This window comes from Ascaphus truei, chromosome 3 (assembly GCF_040206685.1).
Source record: "Ascaphus truei isolate aAscTru1 chromosome 3, aAscTru1.hap1, whole genome shotgun sequence".
Lineage (NCBI taxonomy): Eukaryota > Metazoa > Chordata > Amphibia > Anura > Ascaphidae > Ascaphus > Ascaphus truei.
The window spans coordinates 130484090-130499170 of NC_134485.1; positions in this window are offsets into that span (position 1 = coordinate 130484090).

Sequence of the window (15081 nt, forward strand, 5' to 3'; positions counted from 1 at the left end):
TATATATACTGTATATATACACACACGTTATATACACACCCATGATAAACCAATATACAGTACAAATAAATGTAGAAGGGTTATCAAAAGCACTGTCCTACAACCAAACACTTCTCCATACAGTACATACAGTACACACTAACTTAAAATCAATTTCCTTTAATATTCATAACTGATCTCTCAATCTAAATCATCACTAAACCTCTGAAAAGCCATTTAAACAACTTACATTCCAATATAAATGATGCCTCAATATCTATGCACCATATACATTCTGCAAATTAATCAAACGTAAACAAAAATCAATTAGCAATCATTATTTACATCCCTAAACAATTCACACTCAATCACGAACAATGAAACCATTAACAGATTCACGCCTAGAGCAGAACAATTAAGCCTTTGAAAAAATATAAGTACCGACAAAAATACAACCTTTACAACCAAGGCTATCTATCCCTGACCTTCCTCAAACACACAATACAATACCAAGGAATAATACATCTATCTAATTTTAAAATACTTTAAACTCACAAAATAATTAAAAACACATCTAATCCAGCTTTTAAAACAACATCATTTCTTACCCTGTACTGTACTGTATGTATATATCTCTCTAGACATATATACATACATACATACAGTGGCAAGAAATGACATACCACAACAAAAAAAAAATACACATGTTAAAAAACCTTTTGAAAAAATTAACAAGTTAAATAAAATACATTTCTTTACTGTAGTTCACTTACCATTACTTGCCCCCACCGACTCCCGTTGCGCAGCTTACTCACGAACCAATCCACGATCAGGAACCCATAAAATAATAAACCAGAAAATAATAAACTTTAAACTAAAAATCCAAATCAATCCATGGGTCTTCTACTTGTAATCCATCTTCATCTGTATTCTTCTTTCTTCTATCTCCTTCCGGGCGGGGCAGGGCGTGGTCTTCTTTCCATCATCGACCACGCCCTTGTCTTTTTTCTTCTCCGGAGGTCCTTCCTCCGCGGCGTCTGGCTGCAAAATGAGACGACATAGGCTTTTAAAGGCCTATGACGTCACATTTTGCGTCATGGTTCTCACGGTCCTGATTGGACCGTGAAAACCATGTGTTTTGGCCGATAAAAAAAAAATGATGACGTCACTTAAAGGGTATGAAAGCACAGCCAATCAGAATGGCTTTGCTTCAATTGCCTTTAAGTTGACGTCATGAAAAGGCACATGGCCGTGCACACATGGTACTAGAGCCATCAGAGCGTGGGAACTTTATCCCTACTCTGATTGGCTCTGGTATACCATGTGTCAGGGGCTTGGGGGAGAAAGGATGTGACGTCAATGAAAACCTGTCACGTGGTACGGTAGCCAATCAGAGCGTGGGAACTTTATCCTTATTGAAGTTCCCACGCTCTGATTGGCTCTAGTACCATGTGTGCACGGCCATGTGCCTTTTCATGACGTCATCTTAAAGGCAATTGAAGCAAAGCCATTCTGATTGGCTGTGCTTTCATTCCCTTTAAGTGACGTCATCATTTTTTTTTTATCGGCCAAAACACATGGTTTTCACGGTCCAATCAGGACCGTGAGAACCATGACGCAAAATGTGACGTCATAGGCCTTTAAAAGCCTATGTCGTCTCATTTTGCAGCCAGACGCCGCGGAGGATGGACCTCCGGAGAAGAAAAAAGACAAGGGCGTGGCCGATGATGGAAAGAAGACCACGCCCTGCCCCGCCCGGAAGGAGATAGAAGAAAGAAGAATACAGATGAAGATGGATTACAAGTAGAAGACCCGTGGATTGATTTGGATTTTTAGTTTAATGTTTATTATTTTGAATGGTTTATTATTTTAGGGGTTCCTGATCGTGGATTGGTTCGTGAGTAAGCTGCGCAACGGGAATCGGTGGGGGCAAGTAATGGTAAGTGAACTACAGTAAAGAAATGTATTTTATTTAACTTGTTAATTTTTTCAAAAGGTTTTTTAACATGTGTATTTTTTTTTTTGTGGTATATCATTTCTTGCCACTGTATGTATGTATGTACTGTATGTATGTATATATGTCTAGAGAGATATATACATACAGTACAGTACAGGGTAAGAAATGATGTTGTTTTAAAAGCTGGATTAGATGTGTTTTAAATTATTTTGTGTATGCTGCTACTGTATGCTTTATTGTGAGTTTAAAGTATTTTAAATTAGATAGATGTATTCCTTGGTATTGTATTGTGTGTTTGAGGAAGGTCAGGGATAGATAGCCTTGGTTGTATTTTTGTCGGTACTTATATTTTTTCAAAGGCTTAATTGTTCTGCTCTAGGCGTGAATCTGTTAATGGTTTCATTGTTCGTGATTGAGTGTGAATTGTTTAGGGATGTAAATAATGATTGCTAATTGATTTTTGTTTACGTTTGATTAATTTGCAGAATGTACAGTATATGGTGCATAGATTTTATGCATATTGGAATGTGAGTTTTTTCATTGGTTTGTGATCATATACAGTATATTGTGAGATCAGTTAGGATTTTTAAAGGAAATTGATTTTAATGTAGTGTCTGTATGGAGAAGTGTTTGGTTGTAGGGCAGTATGCTTTTGATAACCCTTCTACATTTATTTGTACTGTATATTGGTTTATCATGGGTGTGTACAGGTATATAAGGTATATAACGTGTGTATATCTATATATATATATATATATATATATATATATATATATATATATATATATATACAGTATACTGTATATATCTCTCTCTCTTTCTCTCTGTCTCTCTGTATGTATATATATACAGTATATATATATAGTTGCATGATGAAGCCACAGTACAAATTCATGGGTGAAGGGTGGGTATCGTGCCTGTGTGGCTTAACCCCTTAATTACCTTTGCGGTTATTATCCGATAAGGTGTTTAAGGGGTTAATTGATATCTGAATGTAATTGCAATGTATTGGCTTTGTATTTGCTATGTACAGTATGTTGTGGACAAGACAAGGATTTTGCTGGCAACGGACACTTCGTATTGATGAGGTCAGTAGTACTTTATTTATTTGTATATGCTAGTTAATGTTTTTAATAATGGGCAATTAATCTATTATCCATATCTGGATAATAGTTATTTTGCACATTATTGTACTGTAGGTGTTGGGGGGGGAGGGTGTATGTATTGAATGTATAGGCCAGGTTTATTTTTTTTACATTCAGGGTTACTTCCGTGGCTTTGTGTGGGACCTCTGGAGACCACCCGCGGGGAATCCTCGGGTATCCTAAAGGGTATCAAGCTGGTGGTTCCACAGGTGACACATGCGGGGATGATAATGTGTGGTCCCACTTCTGTGGGGGCACCGCGGACCCGTAGTCTGCGGGCATGACGATGTGTGGTCCCACTTCTGTGGGGGCACCTCCGACCCGTAGGTGCGGGGATGATGATGTGTGGTCCCACTTCTGTGGGGGCACCGCGGACCCGTAGTGAGCACCCGTGAGTTCCCCAGACCCCCATGGGAACCACCCGAGGCCCCGCAGACACCTGTGGGTTTGACCCGGGGCTCCCAGACATCCTTGGGCCTACCGTGGGGACCCAATTGTGGCTCACGGTGACCCAAGGAGACCACCTGGGCGCCATGGTGCTGGCAGGATCCACCAGCAGGCCTCCAGAACCTGTGGAATGCTGCTGGTAAACTGTAGGTCTGTCCAGGTGCCCTGCCAGCCCACCGGGGACTAGCGTAGGGCTGCGTTATGGACCCTGAATGTAAAAGAATAAATCTTGTATTTATGGGGGGGGGCACAGGGGGTGGGTAATGTATTTAATAAATAGAATGCTGTTTATTGTGGGGCTGTGCATTGTTTTGATTGCATGGACTGGGGGTGGGGGGTGGGGGGGTTCCCCAACGGTATGTGGGTAGGCCTCCCTTGTGGGTAGTTAGTGGGTGAGGGTTGAGGGTGGTTAGGCCTCACGGGGTGGGGGGTTAGAGTGGGAGGGTATGTACAGTAGGCGTCCCGAGTGGTGGGTGAGGGTGGGTTAACCCCTTCATGACTGTAGCGGTTAATAACCGCTATGGTGATTAAGGGGTTAGGGGACATTACTTTGAAAGTGTTAATTTTTTTCTCTGTTTTACTGTACAGCAGCGGAGGTTGCCATGGGTAGTGGGTAATGTATTAAATGTATTTATTGGTTATTATGCCTTAACCCCTTCATTACCTTAGCGGCTATACGCTATGCTAATGAAGCATCATTTCTGAACTTTTAATAATATTGTGCAGGAGCAGGGGGTCCCCTGAGATTAGATTTCTGTCTCAGGGAACCCCCTGCTCACTGTACAATATTATTAAAAATACAGAAATGCTGCTTCTTTACCATAGCGCATAGCCGCTAAGCTAAAGAATGATTCTTTAATGATGTGTGTGTTTTATTCACAGTGTAGATGTGCAGGGGGTCTCCAGAGCAGAAGCGCACAGGTTTCAGGTCTGGGGACCCCGTGCCCCCCGAGATACAGGCCCCTTTAGGGGGTGCCGGTATCCCTCTGCTCTGCTTGGTTTACAGGCCGCGATCACGTGATCGGGGCCTTTAACGCAGAGCACTCAGCACTCAGAAACACAGGCCTGGCAGATTTAACACACACACACAATAGGGGGAGGTTTTTTTTACATAGATTGCAGGGAAGCTTAACGCACACACACAATAGGGGGATAGGGGGAGGGGGTTTTACATAGATTAGAGAGAAGGCAGGGAGTTTTAAAAGCGAGAATAGGGGGAGGGGGTTTTACATAGATTAGAGAGAAGGCAGGGAGTTTTAACACAGACGTGAAAAATATGTATTGAATGTATTAATTGTTTATTATGCCTTAACCCCTTCATTGCCTTTGCGGCTATCCGCTATGGTAATGACGCAGCATTTTCCGTATTTTTAATAATATTGATCAGGAGCAGGGGGAGGTCCATGAGCATTAATTTCTGGCTCAGGGAACCCCCTGCTCACTGTACAATATTATTAAAATACACAAATGATGCTTCTTTACCATAGCGCATAGACGCTAAGGTAAAGAACGAGTGTTTATTTATACTGTATATTGTATGTGTTTTATTGATACTGTACATGTGCAGAGGGTCTCCAGAGCAGAAGCGCACAGGTTTCAGGTCTGGGGACCCCGTGCCCCCCGAGATACAGGCCCCTTTAGGGGGTGCCGGTATCCCTCTGCTCTGCTTGGTTTACAGGCCGCGATCACGTGATCGGGCCCTTTAAACCAAGCAGAGGGATACCGGCACCCCCTAAAGGGGCCTGTATCTCGGGGGGCACGGGGTCCCCAGACCTAAAACCAACGCGATTCAGCTCCGGAGACCCCCTGCACATCTACACTATCAATAAAAATGTATTTCAAATGTATTTATTGTCATTTATTTATTTATTTTTTGGCGGCTGCTGTGTGTGTGTGTATTTTTTTATTGTGGGTAGCGGGAGGGTGGGTGAATGGGGTATTAGCCCCAACGATGGTTGGGGAGGGCTTGCGGGGGGGGGAGTGTAGCGGGAGGGCTTAACCCCTTCATGACCGTAGCGGTATTAACTGCTACGGTCGTGAAGGGGTTAAGTGCACCCGCAACCCACCCCCCTCCCGCAAGTCCTAAACTCACACCAAGGGCCAAATACCCCCCTCACCCATCCCCACTACACACAATAAAGCGGGCACGGTGGGTTAACCCCTTCATTGCCTTAGCGGCTATCCGCTATGCTAATGACGCAGCATTTTCCGTATTTTTAATAATATTGATCAGGAGCAGGGGGGGGTCCATGAGCATTAATTTCTGGCTCAGGGAACCCCCTGCTCACTGTACAATATTATTAAAATACACAAATGATGCTTCTTTACCATAGCGCATAGACGCTAAGGTAAAGAACGAGTGTTTATTTATACTGTATATTGTATGTGTTTTATTGATACTGTACATGTGCAGAGGGTCTCCAGAGCAGAAGCGCACAGGTTTCAGGTCTGGGGACCCCGTGCCCCCCGAGATACAGGCCCATTTAGGGGGTGCCGGTATCCCTCTGCTCTGCTTGGTTTACAGGCCGCGGTCACGTGATCGGGGCCTTTAAACGCAGAGGGATACCGGCACCCCCTAAAGGGGCCTGTATCTCGGGGGGCATGGGGTCCCCAGACCTAAAACCAACGCGATTCAGCTCCGGAGACCCCCTGCACATCTACACTATCAATAAAAATGTATTTCAAATAATTTTTATTGTGCCGATGTTTGCGCAGAGAGAGAGCAGCGGATCTCTCTCTGCTGCAAACACATCACGCCCCCGCCGCCCATACAGTAGTATCATTTATGTATATGCATACAGTATACAGTACTGTATGTGTACAGTACTGTATGTTAGGGCTTATAGGGGTTGTTGTTATACAGTATATATATATATATACAGTATATATACTGCATTACAATTCATTATAGGGGACGGCTTCACAGAGAACAGCTCGCAAGCGCCACCATGTGTATTTTCACGGCATTGCAGTATTTCAGCAAGCCGGAATAAAAAGCTTAAATCCCTGCCGGAAAAGAACGCAATGCACTCTGGCAGAAAACTATCAGAAACCTGAATACACCCGAGTATACCCGAATTCGCGGGACTAGCCGAGCTCGAATAAAGTGTGTCGCCAGTGTAAGTAATACACAGGGATGCAGTGACCAACTGTCATGCTTCATACATATATATGCATATACATATACATCAACTTGGAAGATAAAGATACATTTAATGCATTTGCAACTTGTAGACAGTGTCTCATGCTAAATAATATTTTTGGAAGATTTTGTATTTTGTATACAGTGCCTTACAGTGAAGGATTTACTGTATTTATAGACCAATTATTTTCCAGTAAACTCTTTACAAAGCTAGCAAGTTATAATTGCTATTGCTTATATGCTAGATTTTAAATCTATGGTGTTTACAAAAACAGTATCAAATGATTGAATTCAATTATATTAAAGAAAAAACACAACCAAAAGTGAAAATGACACAAATTAATCAAATGAAATATAAACATACATACACCTCTTGTTTCACAATGTGGTGTTTTTGTACTTTTCCTTAATTGGATCTTGAGACTCTTTTTTTAATTGATTTTTTCCCGTTATATTTATAGCATTGTTAAACTGGTTTGATGGCACTGTTTAATATCTGCAGGACCTCCAAATCTTTTTCTTAGCAATATTTGTGTAGCCAGATCCCCCTCTGCCTTGCGGACCCCCCCCCCCCACCCCTCTGAGTACTCACCGCGGCGGTCGGGAGCAGAGCGGCCGCTCGCGGGGAGGTGCGGGGGCATGTGCGCGCACAGCGCGCCTCTTCATGTAGAGTGTGGGGGTTGCCGGGGACGTGTGGGGCCAGTTGCTGGGGATGCCCGGCGGTGCCTGCCGAGGGGGCCACCATCTTGGATTGCGCACGCATGCGCAGTAGCACGGAGCGACGGGAGGCAAGGAGACAGGTCGCGCATGCGCAGTGATAAGCGCGCAAAACCCCCACCAATGAGGAGCAGGCTCTGAGCAGGGACTACAATTCCCATGAGCCTAGGACACCCCACCTGATGACAGGGAGCCAATAGGGTGTGAGACTCATCTGAAGCAGGGTATTAGGAAGCTGTCACAGAGCCCACAGAGGCAGTCGGCGCCAGGAGAGGCTAAGGGGAAGGAGGTGAGGGTGCAGGGGTCAGTGACCCACTGCACTAGGCCAGCAGCCCCCTAGGCCCCAGTTAGCCCTGAGCCACCCAGTAGTTTGTGTTGCTTCAGGGACAGGCCCCAGGTTAGGGACCCCGCCCCTTACTATTACAGTGCTGGTTAGGGACACAGCGGACGCTGCGCTTCCCATCCAGAGGCTTGGGATCAAGCCTACTCCACAGAGAGAGCGGAACTGTACCAAGGGTGGACCGCCCTGACCGATCCTCTCACCGGAGGAACCGGACGTCGCCCAATCCTTTGCGAAGATCTGATGAACGCCCAGGTGCCGTCGCACTGGGCAGGTATCGTTAAGCACACGCACCACACGAGTACTCGCACATAGTGGCAGTGCTGACCACGGGACAAGGGGGGTTATACTGTGGACAGGGTGTGGGGGTACACGGTGGTGGGAGTGGAGGTTATGTTATATCCTACTGCAGTGCTAACATTGAATGTGATTGGTATAGAGTATAAGTTATGTGCATATGTGTAGTAAAGCCAGTCCTGTTTTACACCCGTGTGCTTATCGTGATTGTTTCCTGTGAGGGCCTCCTCCCACTCCATTGGGATCCCTCCCAGGTGGAGGCATTGCCCCACAAGATTGTTATATGTATGTACCCCAGGCTCCTCGAGCGGAGGCTTAGGCTCCTGAGAGCCATACAGGTAATATACAGCATCAGTAGCTTCTGTATTTACAGGGAATACCCGTTACATTTGGAGGCGCTGCTGAGATCAGCTCTGGGGTGCCCTACTCAGTAGATCATGTAGAATCGTATCAGTCAGCATGCCTGCGCTCACGCCACAACAAGTGGGCGACTGGGCCGAGAGACTAGGAGAACTCCTGCGACACGTAGTCGCCGTAGGAGGGGTACCTGCCGATGTACCCATGTTTACTGTCTGCAGTGCAGTAAGGACATTACCTGGTCTGGCGGGAGCCCGCCTCATCAGTAAGCACTATCACCTGGACAAGCAAGAGAACACTATACTACTGGCCACAGAACAAACTCTACACCCTGATAGAGACCCACAAGTAGTGTATCTACCAGAGACCTTACCGCACGGGTGCCCTCTCATTTACCCTGGAACAGTCTCCAGTTACATCACTTTCCCTACCAGACATGCTGGTTGGGAAGGCAAAGATATGGCCGCCAGTACTCCCATCAGATCGGACGTATCCCTACCCCGAGTGACTTTCCTTTCTGATGCTAGGCAAGGGGTCACCAGCTGGGCCGGTAGCCTGCCAACATCACCGGCCCCTAACAGATTAATGAACAGCTTCACACCAACCCCTAACATTCAGGGAGCGGGGATCACAAGTCCCTCAGACAGTGGCGGCTCCATGCTGGGAGTGACATTCCCGCAGCTTGTGGAAGCTATAACTACGTCAGCACAAGCTCAGAATTACCAGAAGCTGAAGGCGTTTTCAAGAACGGTTCCTGTCCCTGCAGGTAAGGAAGGCATCGAGTCTAGGGAGGAACACACCCTCAAGGTGATCGATGAATGGCCCTGCTCAGAAGCGGTAAGACGGCAGAGAATCCTGGAAAGCCTCAGACCCCCGGCATCCACCATGGTCAGTGCACAGCGCGGCCAAGACTTTGATCTCTCTGCTCATCAGATGGTAGACTTATTAGTCCAGATCTATGGCAAAGATGAAGAGGAAAGTGAGCTGTGGTTCAAATATTATGGTCTCAGACAGAAAGAGAAAGAAGACCTGTCAGATTTCCTTCAACGAATTCAGCTGGTACTTTGGAAATTGCGAACTTGCTGCCTCATTCCAGCCTCAGATATGGACGAATACCGGCGCAAGCAGTTCCTCCGAGGGGCCATTCCCACGCATCACATAGTGATTATGATTAGGTGCTCTCTAATGGAAGGGCCTCCTCCTACATTCATGGACATGTTGGGTCTAGTCAAGGGACATGAAGTCTATACCAAGCTACATATGTCCACCAAGGTCAGAGAACAGCTTTCGAGTGACATTCAGGGAGCCTCCACTCGCCGGGTCAAGAAACCTGTCAAAGAAAAAGAGGAGCCACCCAAGTCGCCCTCAATGAAAGGTCGAACTTCGGGGAAATCTTCCCCCACTTACCCAAGACGACTTGATCATAAGGATATTGTCTGCTATGGCTGTGGACAGAAGGGCCTTTTCTCCAGAGAATGCCCCAAAGGGGTCAACCAAGAAAAAAAAACTCCAAGTAAGGGAAGCTCGGCTAGGTCCATGATCTGCCGGATACAGACCACAGAAGCTAAGATATCTGAGGCCACTCCTGCGCCTCCCGAAGCTCCTACTGACCTAAACCCCGACGATGGAACTCCACCAGGGGATGCTTACAGTCAGGTAGGCCCATCTGCCATCGTTCGTGTGGTATTAGAAGGGATTTATGCCTCTGCTCTACTGGACACCGGATCCCAAGTGACCATAATATATAGACATTTCTATGACCAACACCTCAAACACTGTCCCCTGCAATCGGCGGAACATATGAAGGTGAGGGGGTTAAGTAACAAAGATTACCCCATCGATGGGATTGTGAGAGTTTAACTGGAGATACTCCAACTAAACATCAGCATGAAGCATCCCATGCATGTGGAAGCAATGGTATGTCCAAAGCCTTAAGGACAGTGTCAGTATCCGATCATCTTGGGAACGAATACTGATATAGTGCGAGCTGTAATCAGAGCCTACCTGAAAGAGACCAACGAATTACCAATGGTAATACACTCCTTGAACCTGTACTACGGAAGGAGTGCAACCGAGTATATGCCTTAGAGCGTCACGGGGACCTCTACAATCGTCAACGCGGACTGACGACCATCTCTCCAGGCGGAGTGCCACGTATGGCTGTCTGGTGCTGTTATCCCGATCGAGAGGAGACCGATCATCTTTTCTCTCTGGAGAGTACCCCTGAGGAAGAGGTTCGGAGAGGGTATAGGGTAATACCTGAAGTGAGAGAGTGGACGACTAAAATTCCTCTACGAACCTACGTATATTTTCAGAATATCTCTCCATTCCCGATGGCCCTTGATACAGGACGAAGATTGGGCCACATATATCCGGTCAGCCCTGTGGAAACAGTGCCACAGGTGAACGCCGCTGCAGTGGATGAGCAGTTAGTCGATCTGGATTTCAACTTCGGAGACTCGATGCTGCCAACTGAGTGGAAGGTTCGACTGACGACAAAGTTGAATGAACGAAAGACGGTGTTTTCCACAAGTGAGATGGATGTGGGGTGCAGTCGCAGTGCCCAACACACCATTAGGTTGAGTGACACCACTCCCTTCCATGAACGCTCTCGTCGCATCGCCCCCAGGGATGTGGACGATGTAAGGAACGTCCTGAAAGACATGGAGACCGCTGGGATTTTGACGGAATCTTGGAGTCCTTATGGATCACCCATAATGGTGGTAAGGAAGAAGAACGGATCCATAAGACTGTGTGACGATTATCGAACCCTGAATAATCGTACGGTACCCGACCTAATAATCTTCCTCGCATTGAAGAGATTCTGATTGCTCTAACCGGGAGCCAATGGTTCAGTGTGCTCGACTTACGATCTGGGTACTACCAGGTACCTATGAGTGCAGAGGACCAGGAAAAGACAGCCTTCGTCTGCCCCATGGGTTTCTACCAATTTACGCGTATGCCCCAAGTATATGTGGAGCCCCTGCTACCTTCCAGCGACTGATGGAGAAAACTATCGGGACATGAACCCTCGGGAGTGTCTAGTCTACCTGGACGACATCATTGTCTTCAGGAAGACCCTGGAGGAGCACAAAGAGAGACTGCTTAAGGTGATAGACCGTCTTGGAAAAGAAGGATTGAAGTTGTCCCTCGACAAGTGTCGGTTCTTTCACACCTCGGTGACTTACGTGGGACACATCGTGTCTGCTCAAGGAATTGCCACCGATCCAGCCAAAGTAGAAGCGGTAGTGAACTGGCCTCGTCCTGAGAATGTCATGGAACTGCGATCATTCCTGGGCTTCTGTGGGTATTACCGTCGCTTCTTGGAAGGGTACTCCAGTCGAGCTAAATCCCTGAACAATCTTTTGAAGATATATCCCGAAGATACCGGAAGGAAGACCACGTCGACTCATCAACCGTTTGGCGATAAGTGGACATCCGAGTGTGATCAGGCCTTCCTGAATTTGAAGAAAAGCCTGACCGAAGCACCGGTGCTTGCATATGCCGATCCAGAATAACCGTACGTTCTGCATGTGGATGCCAGCCTCAATGGACTGGGCACCGTTTTACATAAGAAGCACCCAGAGGGCCTTCGGCCCGTAGCCTATGTCAGCCGCAGTCTGACACCCAGTGAACAGAAATACCCTTTACACAAGTTAGAGTTTCTGGCTCTCAAATGGGCGATCACGGAAAAACTCCATGACTATCTTTACGGTGTTACGTTTGAGGTAAGGACGGATAACAATCCCCTCACGTACATCAATACCTCTGCCAAATTGGATGCAGCATGGCACCGATGGCTGGCAACACTGTAATTAAAGATTCTCTCTGAAGTATAAGCCGGGGCCTTTGAACATTGGAGCTGACTCTTTATCCCGACGACAAGGACTAAGTGCTACTCCCGATGATGATGAGTGGGAAGAAATCCCGGGGCCAGGGATGCGAGCAATGTGTAGCATAGCTGCAGTAATCAATGATGAAGTGGCCTTCTCAGAACTACGGGTTGCAGATTCCTTAGGATGCCGGTCGCAGGCTATCCCAGCCGCCTACTGTGATCCAAAAGGAATGAATATAACTCACGACAAGGTAATACATTGGAAAGACCTAGTGGACTATGAAATGAGAGATCCGGTAATCAGCGTCATTCGGCAAGCTGTTCAAAGGAAGAATCCAGGTCTACTGAAACGTGCTCCCAGAGAACTGGTCACGTTGCTAATGCGTGAGGTAGACAAGTTTGAAATTGACAATTGCTTGCTCTATAGGGTAGTACAATATCACGACCACCCTGATAGGCGACAACTGGTTCTACCCCAAAACTTAAGATATACTGTATGGTATTGAAGTCTCTACATGATGAACATGGGCATCTCGGTGTAGAGAAGACCTTTGGGTTGGTCAGAGACCGCTTCTTCTGGCCCAAAATGCGAGAAGCGGTAGAGCAACACTGCCGCCGTTGTTCCCAGTGTATACAATGCAAGACCTTGCCTACAAGAGCAGAGCCCATGGGCCACCTAAAGCGTTCTGGCCCAATGGACCTCGTGTGTATTGACTTTCTGTGCATTGAGCCCGATACCCAAGGAATATGTAACTTGCTGGTCATCACGGACCATTACACCCGGTATGCTCAGGCATTCCCCACGAAAGACCAGAAAGCCATCACAGTGGCAAAAATACTATGGGAGAAGTACTTCGTTCACTACGGTCTTCCAAATCGGCTTCACTCAGATCAAGGTCGAGATTTTGAGAGCACTCTGATCCGGGAACTGCTCAAAATGCTGAATATTGCTAAATCACGGACGACTCCGTACCATCATGAAGGAGACGCCTTGCCAGAACGATTTAATAGGACCCTGTTGGACATGCTCGGAACCCTGAACTGTGTGCAGAAAACTGAATGGAGTCGACACGTAGAGGCTTTGGCACACGCGTACAACTGTACCCGCCATGAGTCAACTGGATTCTCCCCATACTTCCTTTTGTTTGGGCGAGAGGCGAGACTGCCAGTAGATGTACGTCTTCGAGTGTCAATGGATGGGATACACAATGCTACCCATTTCAAATATGTGCAAAGACTTAAGGACAATTTGCAACAAGCTTACCAACAGGCTGAGAAGTCTGCAGCTAAACTGAATGCCGGCAACAAAAGACGATACGACCATAAAGTCAAATATCGGGAGCTACGTCCTGGGGACGCTGTGTTGCTTCGTAATCTGGGAGTCCCAGGAAAACATAAATTGGCGGATCGATGGAGAGATGGTGTATATGAGGTAGAGTCACAGATGCCTGGCCTCTCGGTCTATCGCATCAAAGACACTGAAGGCCGGGTAAAGGTTTGGCATCGTAATCATCTTCTCCCCATTCCACAAGTGGGAGACGAGGAAGCAGAAATACTGGCCACACCGCTGAACGGTGAGTCCAATTTCTCAGAGATTGGTCAAGAGACTGTAAATAACTACACCAACTCTGAAACTCCTGAAGACCCTATGGAAGGACCCTCTCAAAGGGACTATTCCACTGAAGGGGCATCTCCCGGAGGAGCTACGGGCAAAGGGCCCCGTAGGCCAACGCCTACTAAGGTGGCACCAACAGGCCAGCCTTTGGATCCACAGAGCTCGTGCTTTGTGCCAAACAGAGACTGTTCAGAGACATTTCTCCCCTCAAGGGAAGAGGCTGAGCCTCAGGACTGTACTTATTACTCCCCAGAGGGAGTTGCTGAAGAACAACTCCGAAGAAGCCAAAGAGTTAGGTACCCTCCAAATCGTGTAACCTATGATCAAGTTGGGGCACCCCACTATGAGGCTCAGCAGTGGTCTCGTAGCAAAATACAATCTGTAATTGTAATGCTCACAGAATTGTGTAACATCGTTTAAAGCCATTCGATGTGTTAAGTTGTATTCTTATTGATATGCATTTTTTTTATATAACTTCTGTATATACAGTAGTTGCTTAAGTTGTGGCCCAAGCGAGGTCGTTGGGGTTTTTACCAGGGGGAGGATGTACCCAGGTCCCTCGGCCTTGCGGACCCCCCCCCCCCCCGCTCCGGGTACTCACCGCAGCGGTCGGAAGCAGAGCAGCCGCTCGCCGGGAGGTGTGGGGGCGTGTGCGCGCACAGCGCACCTCTTCGTGTAGAGTGTAGGGGTTGCTGGGGATGCGTGTGGCCAGTTGCAGGGGACGCCCGGCGGTGCCATCCGAGGGGGCCGCCATCTTGGATTGCGCATGCATGCGCAGTAGCACGGAGCGACAGGAGGCAAGGAGACAGGTCATGCATGCGCAGTGATAAGCGCACGGAACCCCACCAATGAGGAGCAGGCTCTGAGCAGGGACAACAAGTCCCCTGAGCCTAGGACACCCCACCTGACGCCAGGGAGCCAATAGGTGTGAGGCTCATCTGAAGCAGGGTATTAGGAAGCTGTCACAGAGCCCACAAAGGCAGTCGGCGCCAGGAGAGGCTAAGGGGAAGGAGATGTGGGTGCAGGGGTCAGTGACCCACTGTACTAGGCCGGCAGGCCCCTAGGCCCCAGTTAGCCCTGAGCCACCCAATAGTTTGTGTTGCTTCAGGGACAGGCCCCAGGTTAGGGACCCTGCCCCTTACTATTACAGTGCTAATTAGGGACACAGCGGACGCTGCGCTTCCCATCCAGAGGCTTGGGATCATGCCTACTCCGCAGAGTGAGCGGAACTGTACCAAGGGTGGACCTCC